This window comes from Oratosquilla oratoria, chromosome 11, assembly GCF_046742065.1.
Source record: "Oratosquilla oratoria isolate Oo_2021 chromosome 11, ASM4674206v1, whole genome shotgun sequence".
In the NCBI taxonomy this organism is placed as follows: Eukaryota; Metazoa; Arthropoda; class Malacostraca; order Stomatopoda; family Squillidae; genus Oratosquilla; species Oratosquilla oratoria.
In genome coordinates, this window is record NC_134787.1 from 16,057,583 (window position 1) to 16,081,195 (window position 23,613).

The following is a 23,613-nucleotide window of genomic DNA, read 5'->3' on the forward strand; positions in this document are numbered from 1 at the left end:
TTGGGGCATTGTGACGCGGTCATCATTAATTCTTACTTCGGAGTAATTACCTTCGCTGAATGGAATAATAGAGTGATACTTAGAATGTGTATCTATACAGCGTATATGTATGTATACGTATAGTATTAGAAATTACGTAAAAGGTGACGTCATATTGAACTCGTTTATTGAACTCTAGAAGTTTAATTTCATTAATAAAATGTATATTTAAATTGGATAAAATCTGAATAATTAATAATGTTAATGATCAATTGCTACTGATAATTTGTAGTCTATTGAAAAATTTAAACGTATGAAATAAATACCGAAAATTCTGGTCGGTGAAAAGTAAACAATGGTCGCGAAAATTATAGATATTGCGTGTGGCCTGCGACCGGATTCACTCAAATAATAGTTTTCGTCAAGTCAGGACGCTTAGAATTTGTGTCAACTGAAACTACAGAAAATCAATTTCGGAGGAACATTCACTCCCAACTATAAAGAGAAACCTCTCTTTAAAACAAAGTTTAACACTTCACAATTGAAAATAACGGATAAACTTAAAAAGGCGAAAGGGACGTAAGTATAACTCGGCCGAGTTAAAACCGGTCTCTCGAAAATCCGCCTTTTCTAAAATTTACATCTAAATTATCAAGAAGAAGGTAAGATCAACTTTCTCTTTTGAATTAGTTTAACTAAAGTAAGAATTATTTGTTTGGATGAGGAAAACAGATCCTTTTCCAATATATTTAAAGATAGGATTTATTAACATCAAGACTCGGCATAATCTAATTCGCCATTACCTCCGTGAATTGATTCAGTATTCGAGCCTTTTAAGTGGGCCTATTTGTTTATAATAAAAGGGTAATTTTGGATTCACTATGCCGATTATTATTAAAAGGCTTCACATATTCGTAAGTAAATTGAGTTGTTTTATATAATAGTTTCAAGAGTTCAATTAAATGAGTTTGTCAAGTTCGCCTAGTATATACTAGGGCCTATTTGTTCTTAGTGGAAACCTTGTGTCCAGGTTGGTTTGTTTAGTTGAATTATGGCGTATGTTTAGTGAAATCGAATTGTTTTATGTATAGGCTAGTACAACCTGAATATTTTTTTGTACTTTGTATCAATACAGTCTAATCATGACAAGTGATAATGATAATGAGGATAAGGATGAAGCTGGATTTGAGACTGCATTGGTTAAATTGAAACGAGAAAGGGGTATACTTAAAAGAAAAGTTACTCTGATTCTTAATAAATTAAAGGATTCACTTAGTAAAAAGACATTAAACGTTAATTTCTGTAGTAAACAATTAGATATTATTGATCAAGTTATAAGTGAAATTAAAGTTAAAGATGAACAAATTCTAGATCTTCTAAAGGAAAATGAAGTAGATGTTAAGAATTTTGACACATTTACTAGTGAAGTAGATAAGCAAGTAGGCTATCATATGGAAATAGATGAGTCTATCAGAATTTCAGGAATTTAAAATGGCAGGGAATAAATCCAATAATCACTCTACAAGCTCTATAGATGCTGATAGATTTGTTGAAACACTCAATAGGCTAGACCATTTTGATACTAAACCGCCTCCCTTTTCTTGCGGCGTTTTTGATGGAACAGAAAAGGATAAATTTACCTTTTCTTCTTTCCTCAATCAGTTTAATAATGTCATAGGTAATAAGGAGAGTATGTCCCAGGCAGTGAAGCTTAGTTATTTACATAGTTATCTTAGGGGTTATGCTTTGAAAATCATTAGCCATTTGTCTATCATAAATGAAAATTATGATATTGCACTAAGATTATTGAAAGATGAATTTCTGGATGTACCCTTTATAGTGGATGAAACTTTCAGAAGGATTCTAAGCGCAACAGTTCCTCAAGGATATGACGAGGAGTTTTTTGCATTAAAGTCATTCATCATTGAAATTAGAGCATACATCTTTGAATTAAAGTCTAATCATGGCTATGATTTTACAATGAAAAATTCTCCTGGAAATTTACTATTGAGTCATATTCTCTTTAATAAGTTGCCTACAGCATTCAAAAGGGAACTGGTTCATAAATATAACAACTATCCTACCTTGACTGAAATCTTTGAGTCATATAATGACATTATTAAGACTCTAATTAAGACCTGTAAAACTACTTTGCCTAGATCTGATAAAATCAATAAGGCCAAGGAAAATTCAAAAAATGCACCCAAAGAAAATAAAAGTTCTCTTCAAATTTTCAAGACAAGTCAAAATAAGGTTGCTCCCTCTAAAAACTTTATTTGTAAATTGTGCAGTGCATCAGGTCACTCCTTGGGACAGTGTGAAAAATATTCAACTCTTAAGGATAAGACAGAGAGAGTACAGGAGTTAGGTCTCTGTGCACGTTGTGCTGGATCTGGTCATAAAGAAGATGAATGCTTTGGCAAGCAAAATAAATTAAAATATGGTTGTAAACACTGTAATTCTTATGGCCATATAGCACCCCTTTGTCCTGAATTTAAAGGACCTACTACTAGTAATAATCATCTTTGTTTAACATCTCAACAAAATTCTGAAAATGATTACATTTCCCCTACTGTAACTTTGGAATTTATTCGTGGTAAACAGAGTAAGAAGATCAGATGTTTAATTGATACAGGGAGTCAGCGATCCTACATGTCAGCAAGAGTTGCTAAAGAGCTGTGTACGGATTTAGACTCATTAAATAAGATAGACTTCAATGTAAAGACATTCATTGGAGCTGAAGTTAAGAGCTTTAAGCAAACCTTAATAGGTGTTAAAATGAATAAGATAATTCAAATGCCATTTCTTATTGACCCTTCACTCAGCATAAGTTTTGTTGTACCGGGTATGAATGAAGCCCTAGAAAATATAAAAGATCAAGGATTTGAATTGGCTGATGAAGCCTTTGGATTAAATCAGGATAATGAATTAATAGAGGTGGATGCATTGATAGGTGTAGACTTGCTTCAATTCCTTCCAGAATGTTCATTTGCCTCATGCTTGCAAGGGAGCTGCATGGTAATTGGAAATAAAGTAATTCCTATTGGTAATGTCAATCATTTTTTGACTAGGAAACAGGCTTCTCAAATTAGTAAAAAAACGGCAAGTAATAAAGTTCAAATTTATCAATGTCAGAAGTCTTCTAAAGTTCCTGACACCTCAGTTAATCTGATACTTAATCCAATTAAATCTTATTTTAATCCTCTAGAGAACATTCTAAATGATTCAGATATTGAAAATGGGATAGAATATCTCTTTAGCTTGGAATCTATTGGAATTAGTAAGAATGAAATTTATAGTTCAGAGGATCAAGAACAAATTTGATAAGTAGCTTCAGGATAGAATCATAGAGCAGATTGAAATAGACTTTTCTGATGAAAAGGTGAATAATCACACTTGGATTCCACATAGGCCAGTCATTAAGATGGAAGAGCAGGTCTCGACTAAGATTAGACCAGTTTTCAATTGCTCACTAAAAACTGATAAGAATCTACCTTCTTTGAATGAGGCTGCATATACTGGAGTTGATCTAATGGAGTCCTTGCTTAAACTGTTATTTTGCTTTAGAACTAATGATATAATCTTGCTGAGTGACAAGCAGGCATTCCTGTCAATTAGGCTCAGCCAAGAGTTTGATAAGAACCGTTTTTGTTTCCTTTGGGAAAGAGATAAATTGATTGCTTATAGATATAGAACTCTAGTATTTGGATTTACATCATCACCCTTCATTCTACATTATGTAATGAAGAAACATACCAGTAAATTTCCACTTGACAAATGCACTGACATTCTTTCCAGTCAATTCTATGTTGATAATTTAATATTCACAGGCAATAATTTTAAGGAAATGACTGACCTTTATCGGCTTTGCTATGAAAGAATGGCTCTTGGTGGTTTTATTTTAAGATCTTGGAATTCAAATTCACTTGAACTGAGACAACTGATAGAAAAGGATGGCAAATTAGTTGAACATTCAAATGAGACAGAGAAAATTCTTGGATACAGATTTAATCCTAATATGGATGAGATGCAGCTTGCACCTGTTGAATTTCACTCTGTCAGTACTAAAAGACAATTGTTATCCGAGACTTCAAGTTTGTTCGATCCACTGGGGTTAGTCTTACCCATTAGTATCAAAGGAAAGTTATTGATGAGGAAGGTGTGGCAACACAAATTAGGATGGGATGAAAAATTGCCTGAGAACATAATAAATGAATGGGATAATATCAAACCAGGTTTTGAGAAAGCCAATCAGGTCTCCTTTAATAGGCAGGCATTAAATGAGAATGAAGAATATGGACTTAATATTTTTAGTGACAGCTCACAAAATTGCTTTGGGTTTGTTGCTTATGGTACCAGTAAGGAAAGTAGTTCCCTCTTATTTGCTAAAGCAAAAGTGGCTCCTGCTAACAAGGAAAAAGAACATAGCATCCCAGTCTTGGAGCTACTTGGAGTGATTCTTGCTTTAAAGTGCATATCCACTATTTTGAATGCCTATTCCAATATAAGATTCAACTATATTAATATTGCTGTTGATGCACAAGTTGTGCTCAACTGGTTAATAACCAGACAGACTAAACTAAAATCTAAGTTTGTCAAAAATAGAATAGGTGAAATGGATAGTAAACTACAACAGCTTGAAAGGGATTATAACATTCCCATTAGTTTTAATTATGTCAAAACTGAAAATAATCCTGCTGATCTCTTAACTAGAGGCTTAACCTACAGCAAATTCATCGATAATTTTGAATTTTGGCTCAAGGGACCAGATTGGATGAAATATGATTTAAATACCTGGCCTAAATACCCATTGTTGAGTGTGGGTTTTAATCTGATAAATCAAAATATCAATACTCTCAATACCATACAAGGAAAGGAAGTTGAAATCAAACCTATTTTTGACATTAATAAGTTTTCAAACTATAATAAAGTTATGAAAATCACTGAGTATCTCTTCAAATGGATTTGTATGAAAAGTGGTGAAAACTCTCATGAGAAGGCATTGGATTATTGGATCATGATAAATCAGTCAATCAGTTTTGCTAAAGAAATTAGCTTCCTTAAACAAGTGGATACACTCAAGTCAAGTAACTTTAAAAATTCAGAAGTGCCTTCCTTAGTATTGAATTTAAACTTGTTTCTTGATGAAAAGAGCATCCTGAGATCACGAGGAAGGATTTCCAAATCACTTTATTTTGATTATAATGTACACAATCCTGTACTTTTGGGAAAAGATCACTTTTTCACTGTACTTTTTACCAGATTTTGTCATGCTCAGGTACAACACATGGGAGTCAGTACTACCTTAAATTTCCTAAGGTCCCAAGGATTCTGGATCCCAAAGGGTAGATCTTCCGTTAAAGCTTCTATTAAGGACTGCAAAATTTGCCAGAAGTATAATGCACTTGCCTATAATTACCCTAAAGTAACCAGTATGCCTAAGCAGCACATGAATCTGATCAGACCTTTCAATCATGTGGGAGTTGATTATACAGGTCATGTGTTTTTGAGGAAAGATAATACTAATGCTTTGAGTAAATATTTTATATTGATTTTCACTTGCCTTAATATCAGGGCTGTCCATTTTGAGTTGTTGCCTGACATGTCAACTAAGAATTTCATTCTGGCCTTTCAAAGATTTTGTAATCAGTATACTATTCCAACTTACTTGTACAGTGATAATGCCCGATCATTTGTGAAAGGTGGAGACATATTAGAGAAAACTCTCGAGTCGAATGAATTTTTGGATGAACTCTCAAAAAACAAAATCAAACATGTAAGAATTCCAGTATATTCAGCATGGGTTGGAGCAGCTTGGGAACGTCTTATCAGAACAGTAAAAAACTGTCTGTATAAGGCAATTGGAAGATCTAAATCAACATATTTTGAGTTTCTCACTGCCCTTTCAAACATAAAAAATGCCATTAATTCTAGGCCTCTCACTTATAGAGCCAGTTCAGAAGAATTTGAATTTATAACTCCGAATTCATTCCTCAAACTTAACAACATTGGTTCATTGATGTTCAAAGATGAAACTGATATTTGGGTTAATGATGAAAATCAGGAAAATCTTGAAAATGCACTTTGCAAGCAGAATGAGATGTTTGAGGAATTTAGAAGATTGTGGTATGAAGACTATCTTCTGAGTTTAAGGGATCATGCAAAAAATCTTTACCAGAAAGAATGGTCTGACAAGATAAAGAAAGGAGATGTAGTTTTGATTAAACATCCAAATAAACCCAGACCTTTTTGGTTAATGGGAATAATATTAGAGATAATTATTGGGCATGACAATAAGGTTCGGATTGTTAAAGTGAAACAAAATAATGGAGAAATTGCCTTCCATACAATAAAGAATTTGTATCCCATGGAATTAAATATCACTCTTGGAAGTCAAAACCCATCACAACCTTCAGAGGTAGATACTGGAAACGACTCAAATCAAACAAATCCTCAAGCTCCATCTGCAAATAATAGAGATCTCAAACCAAAAAGAAAGGCTGCATTAAAGCAGCGTGAACTTATGAAAAATAAACTTGATTATTTATAAATTATAAATTGGGTATTAGGTGTTGGGTAAAATGCTACACCCTGGTTCTGGGGTGAGGATACACGAGTCATGGTGGTGGTTCAGATACTTTACCCTTAATCTAAGGGTGAGAAATTGTTTTATTAAAGATTGATTAGAGGCATTAAATCTTATTGAATCATTTGTATTTATATTGATTTGGACACAAGGTTGCGTTGCATTGCATTGCATTTGTTACAAATGCAATCTCTTGTCTGGAGTATATTAGAAATTACGTAAAAGGTGACGTCATATTGAACTCGTTTATTGAACTCTAGAAGTTTAATTTCATTAATAAAATGTATATTTAAATTATTGGATAAAATCTGAATAATTAATAATGTTAATGATCAATTGCTACTGATAATTTGTAGTCTATTGAAAAATTTAAACATTTGAAATAAATACCGAAAATTCTGGTCGGTGAAAAGTAAACAATGGTCGCGAAAATTATAGATATTGCGTGTGGCCTGCGACCGGATTCACTCAAATAATAGTTTTCGTCAAGTCAGGACGCTTAGAATTTGTGTCAACTGAAACTACAGAAAATCAATTTCGGAGGAACATTCACTCCCAACTATAAAGAGAAACCTCTCTTTAAAACAAAGTTTAACACTTCACAATTGAAAATAACGGATAAACTTAAAAAGGCGAAAGGGACGTAAGTATAACTCGGCCGAGTTAAAACCGGTCTCTCGAAAATCCGCCTATTCTAAAATTTACATCTAAATTATCATGAAGAAGGTAAGATAAACTTTCTCTTTTGAATTAGTTTAACTAAAGTAAGAATTATTTGTTTGGATGAGGAAAACAGATCCTTTTCCAATAATATGCAAGTATACTGGATGTACGTATATTTATGTATATGCACGTATAATATGTACTTCTATGTGTACATACACACGCACACACACACAGACATACATATGTGTATTTATATATATATATATATATATATATATATATATATATATATATGCTAATAAGAACACGGGTACGTGTATTCACTTATGCAAAGTAGACCACTTGGTCTACTTTGCATATATATATATATATATGTATATATATATATATATGTATATATATATATATATATATATATATATATATATATATATATATATATAAATGACTGTGTGGCCGCGCATGTGTGTATACGTGTGTGTGTGTGTGTGTGTGTGTGTGTGTGTGTTAGACAAGACACAGACAAACAGACACATAGAGAGATGTAGAGAGACGAAGATGGGGGAAAAATTCGGAAGATGTATATCCATATGTTTTTGTAAATGGTGGGCGGGCAGGCAGGAGGGGTTGGGGGTTGGGGGGATGGGGGGCAGGCTGGGGAGAGACGGTTCTATGAATAAGGAATAGATCTTTGTGGGGAAAGGAAAAAAAATGAGAATGGAGGCTGAAGACCCGTGAATTGAGTCATTTTTTCTATTTTCACCGCATTGGAAGTTAATGTAGAAGTTTGTTAACACAGTCTTAGTGTCAGATGTTTTTGTTTTGTTTAGCTAGTTCTGTTTTCCGAACTAGAGTGTACAGGAAAAGAGCAATGCTCGTGTCCTGTCTCACACTCTCCAATTATCGTAAGTCGCTTCCCCCCCTCTCTCTCTCTCTCTCTCGCTCCCCCTCCCACTCTCTCGCTGTGGGAGGGGGAAACTGTGCACCATTAATAAATCATTGCTGATGCAGGAACTTTGCAGATGTACACCACCGGACACAGAGGAGAGCCGTCAGTCTTGAGGTGTTAGGAAAGCAGACAAGGAAGGTCTGCCAGTGTAATCATTTTCCTAATAGACTTTTAGAAAGGTCTTGAGATTTTGATTTACCCACCAAAGACCAGAACATTTACAAACGTAGCTGGGGCTTTCCCTAACCTAACCAAACTTAACCTAATCTAACCTCAACCTACCGTAGCCTATCCTAACCTAAACTGAAGCAAACCTAACTTTAGCCTAACCTAGCCTCAATCTAACCTAACGTGACCTAACCTAACCAAACCTAACCTAGTCAAACCTATCCTAACTTAACGTAGTTGGGGGCTTTGCCTAACCTAACTTCAACCTAACCTAAGCTCAAGCCAATCAAACCTAACTTAACCTAATCTCAATCTCACCTAGCCCAACCTAAACCTAACCTAACCCAGCCTAACCTAACCTAACCCAACCAAACCCAACCAAACCTAACCAAACCTAACCTAATCTAACCTCAACCTAACCTAACCCCAACCTAACCTAACGAAACCTAACCTCAACCTAACCTAAACTAAGGTAACCTAACCTTAACCTAACCTCAACCTTGTTCTGGGTGGCTAATGAAACTCAAGAGGCACTGTATACATATATGACAAATGACAAAATGACACGAACACAATAGACAAGCGTGCGGGAGACGTGAACGTCAGGTGTCAACTGGCTTTCGACACTGCCCATGCAGGGTTGCCAGATTACTCATGCCAAGCCTTGCGGCATTTGATAAAAATAATAAATACGTCATTTAGAAATATATATACAAAACACACAGAATATAATGCAATATAAATATACTTAATACACAATACAATGATAAAGAAATGTACTGAAATAATACAATGTATGTATTATACACCATGCCAACACATCGCTCGGCCCGCGCCCTCGGTGCCCACACCGAGCAACCAAGAAAAAAAACTGACCGAGGCAGAGTACAAATACAGGCAAGCCACACACAAACCACACGCACAAGTGGCAGACAGAAGTGTGGCACACATGGAACTTAAGCACACCCAAAACATTACACAAATACATATACATAATTGAATGAATAACCAACATATACAAACACAAGAAATACAAGAAGTTTATACACAAATACACATACATAATGATAAAGAAATGTACTGGCGCCAGTAAAAAAAAATACATAGGACAATTGCCGGACGTCCGGGACATGAAATATGAAACAATACAAAATACACAATATACAAAATACACATGAATTAGACAATAGACATAGGACAATGGGAAGAACAAAACACCATTGGCAGAAAAATAAGTTTGCAAATATAACAAAGATTACATCCCCTACCACAGGTACGCTAAACCCAAATGAGTCTGCGCCCAAGAAAATACACAATTTACAATAGTACGGGCTAGGGGTACAAAACTTCACAATCCAATTACATACAAATACATACAAATACACAAAAATACATACAAGAAGCTCACTCGACCATCAAGGCCTAGCACTTCGTGAACGTAGATGATACGAGTGGTCCACAATGGGTGGTACAATGGGAACATTGAGTGTTGGGGGAGGTTGGGTGAATGCAGGTATGGGCACCTGCGTCTTTTTAAGCCTGTCAGAATGGCAAATATCACTAAGACCCGTAGATGGGTCAAAAACACTGAATTTGTTGGGATGGAGCTGTTCTGTTACTAAAAGGGGACCTGTGAATTTACAATTTAGTTTGGATTGGCGGTCCGGCATGCTTCTAAAGACATGATCCCCAACAATGATGTTCACAGGCTTAGCACGACCATGTTGGTGTTTTAACATGTCAGCCTTGGAAATAACAAGTTTGTCCTTAACAGACGCATAAATATCATGCAGCACATGATCCTGAAGTTTACTGTAGTCATCCACATTGTAGAGGGGACGAGCAGGACTGTCAAGCATGTCATAAGGGAGTCGTTTCTCTGATCCAAAGACAACATAGTGGGGCGTTTTTCCCGTGGAAGCGTTTATGGTGCTGTTGATACAAGCACTAACATGGGGAAGCCAATCCTCCCAAGACTCATGAAAATGACTAGCAAGGTGGCGTAAGATCTCCAAAATTTTCCTGTTTGTCCTCTCTACAAGCCCATTGGACGCCGGATGATAAGCAGTAACAAAAGTTTGTTTAATGCCGTAACGTGCACAAATGCCTGCCAAAACCTCGTTCTTAAATTCAGCCCCATTATCACTAAGGAGCACCGAAGGAGTGGTGTATGGACACAACATATGGGAAACTAAAGCATGTGCTACAACTGGTGCAGATTTGTTACGTAAGGGAGCTAGGACCACAAAACGACTAAAATGATCCACACATACAAGGACATACACAGAGCCCTGTGTGCTACGAGGCAGTTGCAAAAGGTCTATAGCTACAGTCTGAAAAGGGCGAGAAGGAATAGGGTACTCTAAAATGGGAGCAGTGCTCGTAGAACCTTTGTTCTGGGCACAAGAACTACACCGGGCCACATGAGAGGCAATGTCTAGTCGCATTTTAGGCCAATAATACTTCTTCCGTGCCATAGCCAGAGTTTTGTCACGACCTGGGTGACCAGCCTGAGGGGCATCATGAGCAAGGGACAAAACAATGGGAACTAGAGACTCAGGGATCACTAGCTGCGCCACATCCTGCTCAAACACTTCCACATTGCGAATGAGAACTTCGTCCTGCAGGGAAAATTGGTACAGAGGTACTGGTAAAGCTGGTAAGGTGGATTCATTACCAGACTCCAAAGCATAGATGACAGCAGACCAGACAGGGTCTTCACGCTGAGCTTTTACCAGATCCTGCAGGGAAAAGTTATTAATCACGGTAACAGCAGCAACAGGGATATTCCGTGAAAGTGCATCAGCAACATGATTAGCTCGCCCGGGCAAATGCTTTAGGGTTGGATTGAATTCCTCAATCGTGAGGAACCATCTGGCTAGGCGACCTGACAGATTCTTTCCTTGAAAAAGCTGAGTGACAGCAGTGTGGTCAGTGTAGACTGTAATAGGATATCCAAAAATGATATCACGGAAGTGCTTTAAAGCCCACACCACAGCCAGGGCCTCTAAATGAGTAACAGAGTAACGGGACTCAGGTTTGTTTAGAATGCGACTAGCATATGCAATAACATGAGGTCTACTTCCTTCTACTTGTTGCATAAGTACAGCTCCAATACCTGTACCAGAAGCATCTGTACAAATAGTAAAGGGGATACTATAATCAGGGAAAGCCAATACAGGTGCTTCAGTAAGAGCAAGCTTCAAAGAATCAAAACTTGTCTGATGGACATCACGCCACTGGAAAGAGTCCTTCTTGAGAAGGCGAGTGAGAGGGGAAGCAATTGAAGCAAAGTCTTTAATGAATGCACGATAATATCCTGCAAGTCCAAGGAAGGACCGTACATTTTCAACCGACTTCGGTACAGGGAAGTCTCTGACTGCCTTGATCTTTTCACCAGTGGTATGGATACCATGTTTGTCTACAACATGACCTAGAAACTGGATACTAGCCTTGAAAAAGGAACAGCTTCAGCTTCAGCTTCAGCTTCAGCGTCAGCAAACCGTTGCAAAACCATGGATAACTTAGAAAAGTGGTTCTCCACATCTTTGGAACAAGAATCAAATCATCCAGGTAAACAAAAAGTCCATTCCCAATTAAGCCATGAAATATAGAGTTAACTAAACGCTGGCAAGTCAAAGGAGCATTCCGCAAACCCATGGGGCAACGAAGCCATTCATAGTGCCCATTGGGAGTCGAGAAGGCCGTGATTTTACGAGACTTCTCCTCCAGGGGTATCTGCCAAAAACCTGCTTTTAAATCTAAAGTGGTGAACACTGTATTACCATTGCCAATGGACTGAAGAAGCTCGCTTAAGATAGGCAGAGGATAATGATCAGGAAGAGTGACCTCATTGACTTTCCTATAATCAACCACAGGACGAAAAGATCCATCCTTCTTAGGCACCAGGAGAAGAGACGAATTCCACTCGGAGTGGGACTCCTGTACAACACCTTCACTCAACAAATCGTCAACCAAGGACTGGGCTATAAGCCGACGAGAGTGAGGCAACCTGTAAGAGGGGACGTAAACAGGACGAGTGCCTGGCTGAAGGTCAATTCTATGAACCATACGATCCGTAACCCCTAACGGATCACCTGGTAAAGCCAAAGTCTGACGGTGGGTAACTAGCAGGTCAAGGAGACGAGGTGTCTCTTTAGGAAAATCAGTTTCGCCTACAAATGTGGCAAGTTCAGAAGCTACGCGAGCAGGGTCACGTGTTGGAGGAGATTGTAGAACAGAAGCTGTTATAATAGGAGAATCTTGGAAAGCAGCAACGCGTACCACCTCAAAGGAGCCTAAGTGACTGCCAGGAGAGAGAGAAATAGGAGCACCCGTAACATTGGTTACCATCGCTGTGGTAACGTGATCCTCACGAATAGTGGAGAGAGTTCCTTCTAGGGCAAGCCGACGAATACGAATAGAGTCAGGCAAAGAGAGAACGTCAGACCCAATTGGGGCACCTGAGACGCGCACTGGAACTCGAACAGAACTTGAAGGTTCAATAAGATGCTCTCCTACAACAACAGCAGCACAATGAGCAACAGGGGAAGAGGTCTGAGAAATTGGGACAGGCACAAAAGAATCACAAACGGAAACTGGCCTATCCGAAGCAGAGATATCAACTTTGCAGAAAGTCACTACACGGCGACTAGGAGAAATATCTATGCTATGAGCTGTAAGAGCATCAATACCCAGGAGGCAATCACACTTAAGGGCAATGCCAGAGACAACAGCAAAAGTGACATTGAATACTGTAGCATGCGAGGAAATATGTAAAGGAAGACAAACTGATCCAAGAACAAGCAAGGGAGAGCCTTGCACAGAATGCAAATTATTACAAAAGGGAGATAAAGGAAGATTATACAATTCTCGCAAGGCAAAGTAAGCCTTTCTACTTAACAGACTACATTCTGCACCAGTATCTACAGTGACTGAAATAGGCGTTTCCCTCGTGAAAAATTGAAAGGTAAGTAATTGAGAAGATTCAACAACCACAAAAGGAATTATTTGAGACCGAACATTGCTGGTCAACTCTTGGGGTTGGGAAACATGCGCTGGGGAAAATGGGATTGACGAGGCTGGTGAGACGTCTCCTCCCTAAGTTTCAAAACCTTGAAACATTGATCAGTCGAATGTTTACACTGACCATGAATATCGCAATAACTCCTACCAACAGGGGACAGTTTTGACTTGTGTACCTGGCGCCTACGGCGGAAACAAAAAGGAATGACCAGACCTGTTACAAAAAGAACACAACAGGGGAGGGGGTGTAACTGTAGATTGAGGGAGTTGAGGAGAATAAGGGACATGACCCAGCTGATGAGCATTGCTAATACATAAAGAGCTAGATGGAACTTCTCCCAGTTTACGTGAAAGTTGTGATGCAAAGGACAATAGAGTGTCATCAGGCTTATACTTGAGAGAAGATGCTGCTCGTCTCTCAGAAGGCACCAAAAAAAGAATATATAGAAGAAACTCTACGATAAGGCGAAATCTATCTATGGAAATGTTACCTTTCTCTACCCAGTCCGACTGGGACAATGATTCAAATGCCTCAACTGCAAGGATACTGGCCTGAGCTTGCGCCCGACGATAATCCATAGTACCCAGTCTGGATACGAGAGTATCAGCCAATTTGAAGCACCAATGGAACGCATCACCACCAAGATTATCTGCGAAAATTTTAAGAAAATTAGCCCTAAAGGTGTCATAATCATAGTTTAGAAGTTTAGGATCTAAACATGAAGCCGAGAGGAGCTCTGCAGCAAAAGAATGTGGCACAATCTGGGACCTCACAAAGGAGATCTTCTCAGGCCCCGTCGAAACATTCGACTGTACGATTGCGTCCTCACATTGACGGATAAATACAGCAGCCCTATAATTAGGGTCTATCCCAGAAAAAGGGACCACAGTTGGATTCTGATGCAGTAATGTTACCCTATTTCCCATTGGCTCAGATGAGTATGTCGGGCTGAGAAACGAAGGCCTCGATTTAGACATGGTGGGAGATGATAACTTTGTCCCACTTCTTAGAAGCATAAGAAAACACTAACACCAATATGAAATGTAAAAAAAAAATAATATAGTGAATCACACGGACAATGACATAAGTTACAGAAACACAAGCATTGACATTAATGCCATTCATACATCAATAATGAGAAAAAATTATAGGAGTACCCTAAATAGCAAAATTTTTATACTACAATAGAGAACAATACGTAAGTATAGACATACGGTATAGGCCAAGGTCTAAGTAAAAAGGTCTAACCGCTGGAGCAGTTCTGCGCAGCTTCTGACGTCTTTTGGATGCGTCCATTTTCTCTTTGTGAAACACTGAAGAAAACTGTGAAACGCCAAGGAAGACAGGAACTAATATTTTATATATCATATATATTATATATCATATATATTATATATTCATATATATAGACAGGAACTATAATATTATATATATATATATATATTTTATATAATATTTGTCAGAATATAACTAATTGCGTGGAGCGGTGCGAGCGAAGGCGACGTCATTTTCGAACCTAAGCCTAACCTAACCTAAACCTGACTTAAACTAAGCTCAACCTAATGTAATCTAGTCTAACCTAACCCAACTTAACCTAAACTAGCTTAACCTAACCTAGCCTAACCTCAATCTAACCTAACCTTAACCTAACCTAACTTGAACTAACCTAACCTAACCTCAACCTAACCTCAACCTAACCTAACCTAACCTAACCTAACCTAACCTAACCTAACCTAGCCTAACCTCAACCTAACCTCAACCTAACCTAACCTAACGTAGCTGGGGGCTTTGCCTAACCTAACCTCAATCTAATCAAACCTAACCTAACCTAACCTAACCTAACCAAATCTAACGTAACCTCAACCTAACCTAACCCAAACCTAAACTAATCTTACCTAACATAGCCTAACCTAACCTAACAGACTAACTTAACCTAACCTAACCTAAGCAAACAAAGCCTGACATAACCTAGCCTAACCTAACCTAAGCTCAACCTAAGCTAACCTCAACCTAACCTAGCCTAACCTAACCTAACTTAACAAAACCCAACAAAACATAACAAAACTAACCTAACCTAACGTAACCTAACATAACCTCAACCTAAGCTAACCTAACCTAGCCTAACCTGAACCTATCCGAACCTAACCTAACCTAACGTAGCTGAGAGCTTAGCCTAACCTAACCTAACCAAACCTAACCTAAACTAACATAACCTAACTTTAACCTAACCTAACATAACCTAACGTAACCTAACCTCAACCTAACCTAACCTGAACCTAACATAACCTAACATAACCTCAACCTAACGTAGCTGGGGGCTTTGCCTAACCTAACCTCAATCTAACCAAACCTAACCTAACCTAACCTAACCCTAACGTAACCTAACATAGCTGGGGGCTTTGCCTAACCTAACCTAACATAACCTAACCTAACGTAGCCTAACATAACCTAAGCTCAACCTAACCTAACCTAACTAAACCTGAACTTAACGTAACCTAACCTCAACCTAACCTAACCTCAAACCAATCTAACCTAACCTAACCTCAACCAAACCTAACCAAACCTAACCTAACCTCAATCTAACCTAACCCAACCTCAACCTAATCTAACCCAGCCTAACCTAACCTAACATAACATAACCCAACCAAACCTAACCTAACCTAACCTCAACCAAACCTAACCTAACCTAACCTCAACCTAACCTAACGAAACCTAACCTAAACTAACCTAACCTAACCTAACCTCAACCTAACCTAAACTAACGTAACCTAACCTTAACCTAACCTAACGTAACCTAACATAACCTCAACCTAAGCTAACCTAACCTAACATAACCCAACCTAACCTAACCAAACCTAACCAAACCTAACCTAACCTAACCTGACCTAACCCAACCTAACCTCAACCTAACCTAACCTAATCTTAACCTAAGCTAACCCAACCTAACCTAACCTAACCTAACCCAACCAAACTTGACCAAACCTAACCTCAACCTAACCTAACCTAACCTAACCTCAACCCAACCTAACCTCAACCTAACCTAACCTAACCTAACGTAGCTGAGGCCTTTGCCTAACCTAACCTAACCAAACCTAACCTAAATTAACCTCAACCTAACCTAATCTAACGTAACCTAACGTAACCTAACCTCAACCTAACCTAACCTCAACCTAACCTCAACCTAACCTAACCTCAACCTAACACAGCCCCAACCCCAACCCAGACCCAACCCAGCCCCAACCCAACCCAGCCCCAACCCAGCCCCAGCCCCAACCCAGCCCCAGCCCCAACCCAGCCCCAGCCCCAACCCAGCCCCAGCCCCAACCCAGTCCCAGCCCCAACCCAGCCCAAACCCAGCCCAAACCCAAACCCAAACCCAGCCCCAGCCCAGACCCAGACCCGACCCCACCCCCGACCCGACCCCAGCCCCGACCCGACCCCAGCCCCGACCCGACCCCAGCCCCGACCCGACCCCAGCCCCGACCCGACCCCAGCCCCGACCCGACCCCAGCCCCGACCCGACCCCAGCCCCGACCCGACCCCAGCCCCGACCCGACCCCAGCCCCGACCCGACCAAGCCCCAACCCAACCTCAACCTGACCCAACCTCAACCTGACTCAACCTCAACCTGACTCAACCTCAACCTGACTCAACCTCAACCTGACTCAACCTCACTCAACCTCAACCTAACCTCTACCTCAACCTAACCTAGCTGGAGCCTTTGCCCCTCAGACCCCCTTAGTCCCCACCAAAGGACAATAACAGCAACGCTCAAATGTAGCCGATAAATCATACATGGGGCAACGCTGCATTTTGAGAGGAGATGTAGGCATAAGTTGAAATATTCATTACTTGAAAACTACGCCTTTGCGACGGAAATTATGTACACAATAAATCAATACACAACATATCTAAGCAGAAACACATAAGCCACATTAGAAAAACGTTGGTTGGGTGAAACTAAAAGTGATAAATTAAGCGAGAAAATTTGCGAATCGTTGGTAACGCTGCCCAATAATAACATGGGTACGGTCGCAGCCGTCGCCACTCCAGGCCTCAAAGGTGAAATTTATGTATTTTCGTGTATTTTTTATGTGTTCTTGTTGATTGTAGACCTGCTTTGCAACGCGCATTACTCGATTTACTTGTGCCACCCACCCAAAAAAAACCGATTTCCCACAGGTCCCCCAAGATCGTTGGGAAGGAGATGTAGGCACAAGTGCATAACATCAGTAATTCATTACTTGAAAACTATGCATTTGCGACGGAAATGATGTACACCATCATTCAATACGCAACATATCTCACCAGAAACACATAAGCCACATGACAAAATCGTTGGTTGGGTGAAACTGCAAATTGTCCATTATGATTATCATAATCATCATTATTATTATTATAATTATCATTATTATTATTAGCCACAAAATCGTTGGTTTGGGTGAAACTGCAAATTGACCATAATAACAATAATAATAATTTATAATGATAATAATGATGGTAATGATAATGACATCATGAAAGGGCAATGACGTTAGTCGTGATACTTGTTAAGGTTACCCATCACCAAAATAGAAAATTCTATTACATTTCAGAGAATGAACATTTAAGGAATAACTTTAAAACTGTAACCCATGCATTATCACTTATTTATGATTTTGTTTTGTTTTTTTCTGAGCTAAAGATGTTTTCCAATTGCTGGGAACCAATGGGTGGTGGGTGGGAGTGGAGTGTGTGGAAGTAGGCGTATACCTTGACTGGCTACCCCCCCTATAAGGGGTAAGAGGCACATGGTGTATATATGGATAGATATATAGGATACTTGATTTAACTGAATGATTCACAGTTGGTGTTGCGGAAGGAAGTACAGGTGAACGGAACGTAGGGTCAGGACAAGTGTCCTTGCAGACATCAAGCTGGCAGAGTGGTTTCAGCCCCCAATTAGCGTCTCCATTGCTGTCTCTTTGCTGTGTTGGCCGTAGGACACCAGCTGAGTTTGATGGAAAAGTGGTTTTGGAAGCCTACCATGCTCATTTTGAGCTGTAGGCTGATACTCAGGCCGTTCAGCTGGTATCGTGCTTTTGTGGATCATTAGTGGTGGTGCTGGTGCACGGTGCTGATGCGTCAATTTGACCAGCATCGACAGACCGAGGTACCTGAAGTGCAGGATACGGTTGCGATGGGAACCCCTGTCACAGCTAACGCAGGACGTGGAGTCGCCGATACGGAAGACATGGTGGCCGAGTTGCGTTCGTGCTTGCCAGGTGTGTGTCAATAAAGAGGGACATGCTCGCGGGACGCCTTCCTTTCTCCAGCTGTACGAAGTTGGGTCACTAATGGAAAGGGTAGCAGTGGACATCGCTGGCGAGAGGCGGACGTTCTTCCTGGACACGAGGCGGAGACAGTAATGGAGGCATCAAATTCTTGCGGGGCAGCATCAGATACCTGACGTACGATGGTGCATCACAATACTCGCATTATGAAATATAAAATTCAGCTGTATTACTCGTTTTCTTTCACTTTGAATATTAGTAACCACAGAAAATATGATAAAGCCAGTTCACAGAATATGGGGGGGGGGGCACTCAGCTACAACTACAAAATAAACATAACCAAGATGCCGACATTGGCATCCTCGTATTCCCACTCACGCCGCATGGCGCCTACGTAGGTGTCATCGGCCGGAAGGGAACAAGTCAGTAGGAATGGGACATCTGGGTCCCCTGCCTTCTTGTGACCTACCGTTCCGCCGAAAACGAGACTAATGGTAATGGAATCCATGTGGATCGCCTATAGCTGGACCAATTATTTTTATGTGGGATTCGAACGAAGTATCCGTGAGATTGTTGTTCCATTAGAAATTATTTTCAAGAAATCCATCATATCCGGAGATGTCCCAAGGGAATGGAAGCTAGCTAACGTTACTCCCATATTAAAAAAAGGTGACAAAAAGAAGCCAAATAACTATAGGCCTATAAGTTTGACTTCAATCGTAGGAAAAATAATGGAAACTATCATCAGAGATGCTATCGAACATCATTTAGAAAGTAACCGTTTGGTAAATGATAGTCAGCATGGTTTCAGACGGAAACGTTCTTGCGTGACTAACTTACTCGAATTCTACAACACAGTTATCTCGAATTATGACAAGAAACAATATAGTTTTGATATATCTAGACTTTGCAAAAGCTTTTGATACCGTCCCACACGAAAGACTACTTACTAAATTAGCTTTACACGGAATAAGTGGTAGCCTATTAGGTTGGACTAGTAATTGGTTGAATGGTCGAAAACAGTTGTTTTAAATGGAAAACCTTCTGGATGGAAAAGTGTTGCAAGTGGAGTTCCTCAGGGTTCCGTTTTTGGGCCACTTCTATTCATAGTATATATAAATGATATAGACCATGGACTAAAATCTACTGTTTCCAAATTTGCTGATGATACAGAACTGTGCGGAATGGCAAATGATCCTTAAAGCAATTAGATATTCAAGAAGATTTAGATAAATTATAGCGATGGTCTGAAAAGTGGCTAATGAAATTTAACACAAGTAAATGCAAGGTAATGCACATAGGTAAAAATAACAGTAAGTACGATTACAAGTTATTTGGAAATTCGTTAACAAAAGTGGATAGTGAAAAAGATCTCTGCGTAATTATCAGTAACGACCTCAAATCATCCAAGCAGTGTATTTCAGCCTCTGAGAAAGCAAATAAGATTCTAGGACTCATTGCGCGATCTTTTGATTTCAAAAGTCCATCACTCATTAACAATCGTTAGTTCGTCCACATTTGGAATATGCTGTTTCTGTATGGTCACCGAATCTCATTAAAGACATTGACAGACTGGAAAAAGTACAACGGCGAGCCACAAAACCGATTCCAAATATCAAAAATAAATCATACGAAAATCGACTAAAACATGAATCTGTTTTCCCTCAAAAAGCGTCGACTCAGAGGTGACTTGATACAGGTCTTTAAGATTCTAAAGGGAATTGACATCAAAAGTGACAACATTTTCACATTGAATGAGAATCGGATAAGAAACAATGGTCTCAAACTGTCCGGAAATAGATTCAATTTGGAAGTAGGTAGAAACAACTTTGCCAACCGTGTAGTTAATGAATGGAATAAACTTCCTGCATAGGTAGTGCAATGTAGTTCAGTTCGAAGCTTTAAGAATCATTTAGATAAACACCTAAGCAAGATACTGTAATGATTATATTTTATATTATTTGTTTTTGTTTTGTTATCATTTGTCTGTTTGATTTTCATTTATTATTAGTTATGTCAATTTATATTCATTTACTATTTACCTGTTTGTTTATTTAACTATACCTATGCATTTATTTATGTATTTTATGTTATTTCTCTTTTTCTAGTAAAAGAGGTGTGGAAGGCAGATGTGGAGGGAGTGAACATGAGGGGACGTCCTAGGATGAGGTGGATGGATGGGGTGAAGGGGGCTTTGGGGAAGAGGGGAATGTCTGTTGAGGAAGGACGGGAGAGGACAGAAGACAGGGGTGAATGGAGAATGGTTGTATATGGATGATGTTGTGATTACATGAGGTGGAATGGGCGGGTGGATGGGGGGTGAGGTAGTATGTGTGAGCAAAATTTGACGCAGCCCGAAGGGATTTCTCCGTCCTCTCATTTTATGCAATGGGGGGGACGGAGAGGGGGGTCGCCGATTTAATGAAGCGGCGTTGCTGTGGATGTGCTGTGTCTTGCGACACTGCTTCTGACCCAGGGCAGTGGACAAGGTGCAGGGATGACCTTGTCATCCAGGAGGTGCTAAGATGGGAGGGAGGGTGGAGGGGTGTGGAGTGTATTCAGGGATGGAATGGGTGGGAATGATTTTACGCCTTTTTCTTTTTGGCTACCCCCCTTGTAAGGGGGAAAAAGCCTTGGTATATGTATGTGTATGTATTTTGTTATCTACATTATTATAGTTTTTATTTTTATTATTACGACTTTTTTTCGCATCCGACCTAGATATGGACCAAAAGGTCTCCTGTCGGCATGCTCCGCCTTTGTAATCCTTTGTGATAATGACCAAGGTAAAACGAATACTATAAGGTACGTTGACGCACCCCCCGCTCCGCGCACCTCCACCGTGACGTCATATTCCATCCAGAGGGGGAGAGTGAGAGGTGAAAGAAAATGTAAACTTTAAAGAAAACCGTCTGTATGTATGGTAAACTTTAAAATTACACTGATATTCACATAATACTGAAATTACTCAGTATCACTATCCTCAAATTATCAGTATCTGAGATATGACCGCCAGAAAAGTTATAAAAACATTTTCCATGCTTTCACATTAGATGGATTTTATATGTAGAGCTTTATCTCCAAGCTCAGTTATGTTTTAACCGGATTCTTTAGTCTCGTTATTTGCAATCGAATGAAAATTTCAGGAAATGTTGCTAATAAATAGTTACTTTCAAAATGACGGCTGCATACATATCCAGATGACCGAGTATTGTGTGTGCCACATAATTCAATCCATTTCTAAGTTCTTTATCTTTGGGTAGTGAAATGTATATTTTTATCACCTTTCAGTCTAACGGCATTGCACTTCTGTACTGTTGGCATTTTTATATGTTATTTGTCTTCCTTAGCTACCCCTTTAATCAGAAGATGTGCTTCGCTCCACACACTGGCGTGTGAGTGACTGACAGCTCTCGACCCGCGGAACCCTGGTCTCGATATTTACGTTGACATCATCTACCTGCGCAGTGGAGAGGTTTTCTGGCTTTCCCTCACCCCCCACCCCCGCTAACGTACCTTATAGTATTCGTTTTACCTTGATGGGATCCATGTGGATCCCCTATGTAGGTGTCATCGTACGGAAGGGAACAAGTCAGTAGGAATGGGACATCTGGGTCCCCTGCCTTCTTATGACCTACCGTTCCGCCGAAAACGAGACTGCTGGTTATAGGATCCATGTCGATCGCCTATAGCTGGGCCAATTATTTTTATGTGGGATTCGAACGAAATATTCGTGACAGTGATAGTAATGACGAAGCAGCTGTTCGCGAGAGTGAAAGTGAGTTAGAAGTTGAAGGAGTTAAGGTTGGTGTCGTAGAAGTTGGAGAGAAGGTAATTGAGGTGGAGGTAGAAGCAGTAGTCAGGGAACTTTCAGTGTCAGTGCGACCTAAGAGGCCTGGGTGGATAGTGGATGGAGAAGATTGACTGAATGTTAAGTGTTAGCTTAAGTTAGGTTTAAGGATCACCTTTGTAAACTATGGTTAAGTTAACAGTCGGGTCGACTGTCTTTGTAGTTGATTGGGTAGTTTTATAAATGTGATGTGAGAAGGCAGGTATGTAATGTAAAGTCTACACAAGTCATGATCGGAGGACGTACATAGTATGCGTGTGTGCGTTCGTACGTTCTCGTCGGGCAGTGACGTCTACACAATCTCGTTCCGCTGTTTGTGTTTGTATGACGTTTAATCATATTGTCAGCCTGGTACGTTCCCCTGTATTGAGAATTGTGTGTTACCAGACTTTGCCCGGTTGTAGTGAAATTGGTGTAAAATAACTACAGGCACTTCACAATGTTCACAACTGTCACAATACTGTCACAACTCTGGCAGATATAAGTGTTATGAGAGTCAATACTTCACAAGCTTCTTCTAGAAGAAGCATCCATAATACTCTGAATTTGCACAGACGACACCTATCACTGAAAAGGAGGGGGGGGGTGATTCACTCGCAAATCGAACGATGAAGTGTGTTGACTGGTCCAGCCTGCAGCTCCTTGCCGACCGTACTTCTTCCACTGGTCCAAGCTCACCCAGACGATTCAATGCAGAACGAAGTCTCGATGGTGATAGGGAGACATGCCGGCTAGACCGTATTTTAGCTCCAGCAGTCCCGACCAGCTCTGTCTGTCTATTCTTGACTGTCCATTCTGGTCATTCTCTCTTCCTCTACCATTTGCGCTTCGGAGTTTGAGTTTCGAAGTTTCGGAGTTTTGAAGCATCAGAATTTCCAAGTCTTGGTATTTGAAGCTTCAGAGTTTCGAACTTCAATTACGCAAGTCGGTAATACTCTCGCAAACCACTCCGTTCCTTCCAACTGTAATTTATTTATTAGTTAATCAGTTGTTTATGTATATGTGTAATTCAGCCAAATTTTACGAGTCACAAGTGATCTGTGACATCTTTACAGGTGTGAGGGGTGTCTTTGTTATTATCATTCATTTACTTATGTATTTATTCTTTTATCTTAT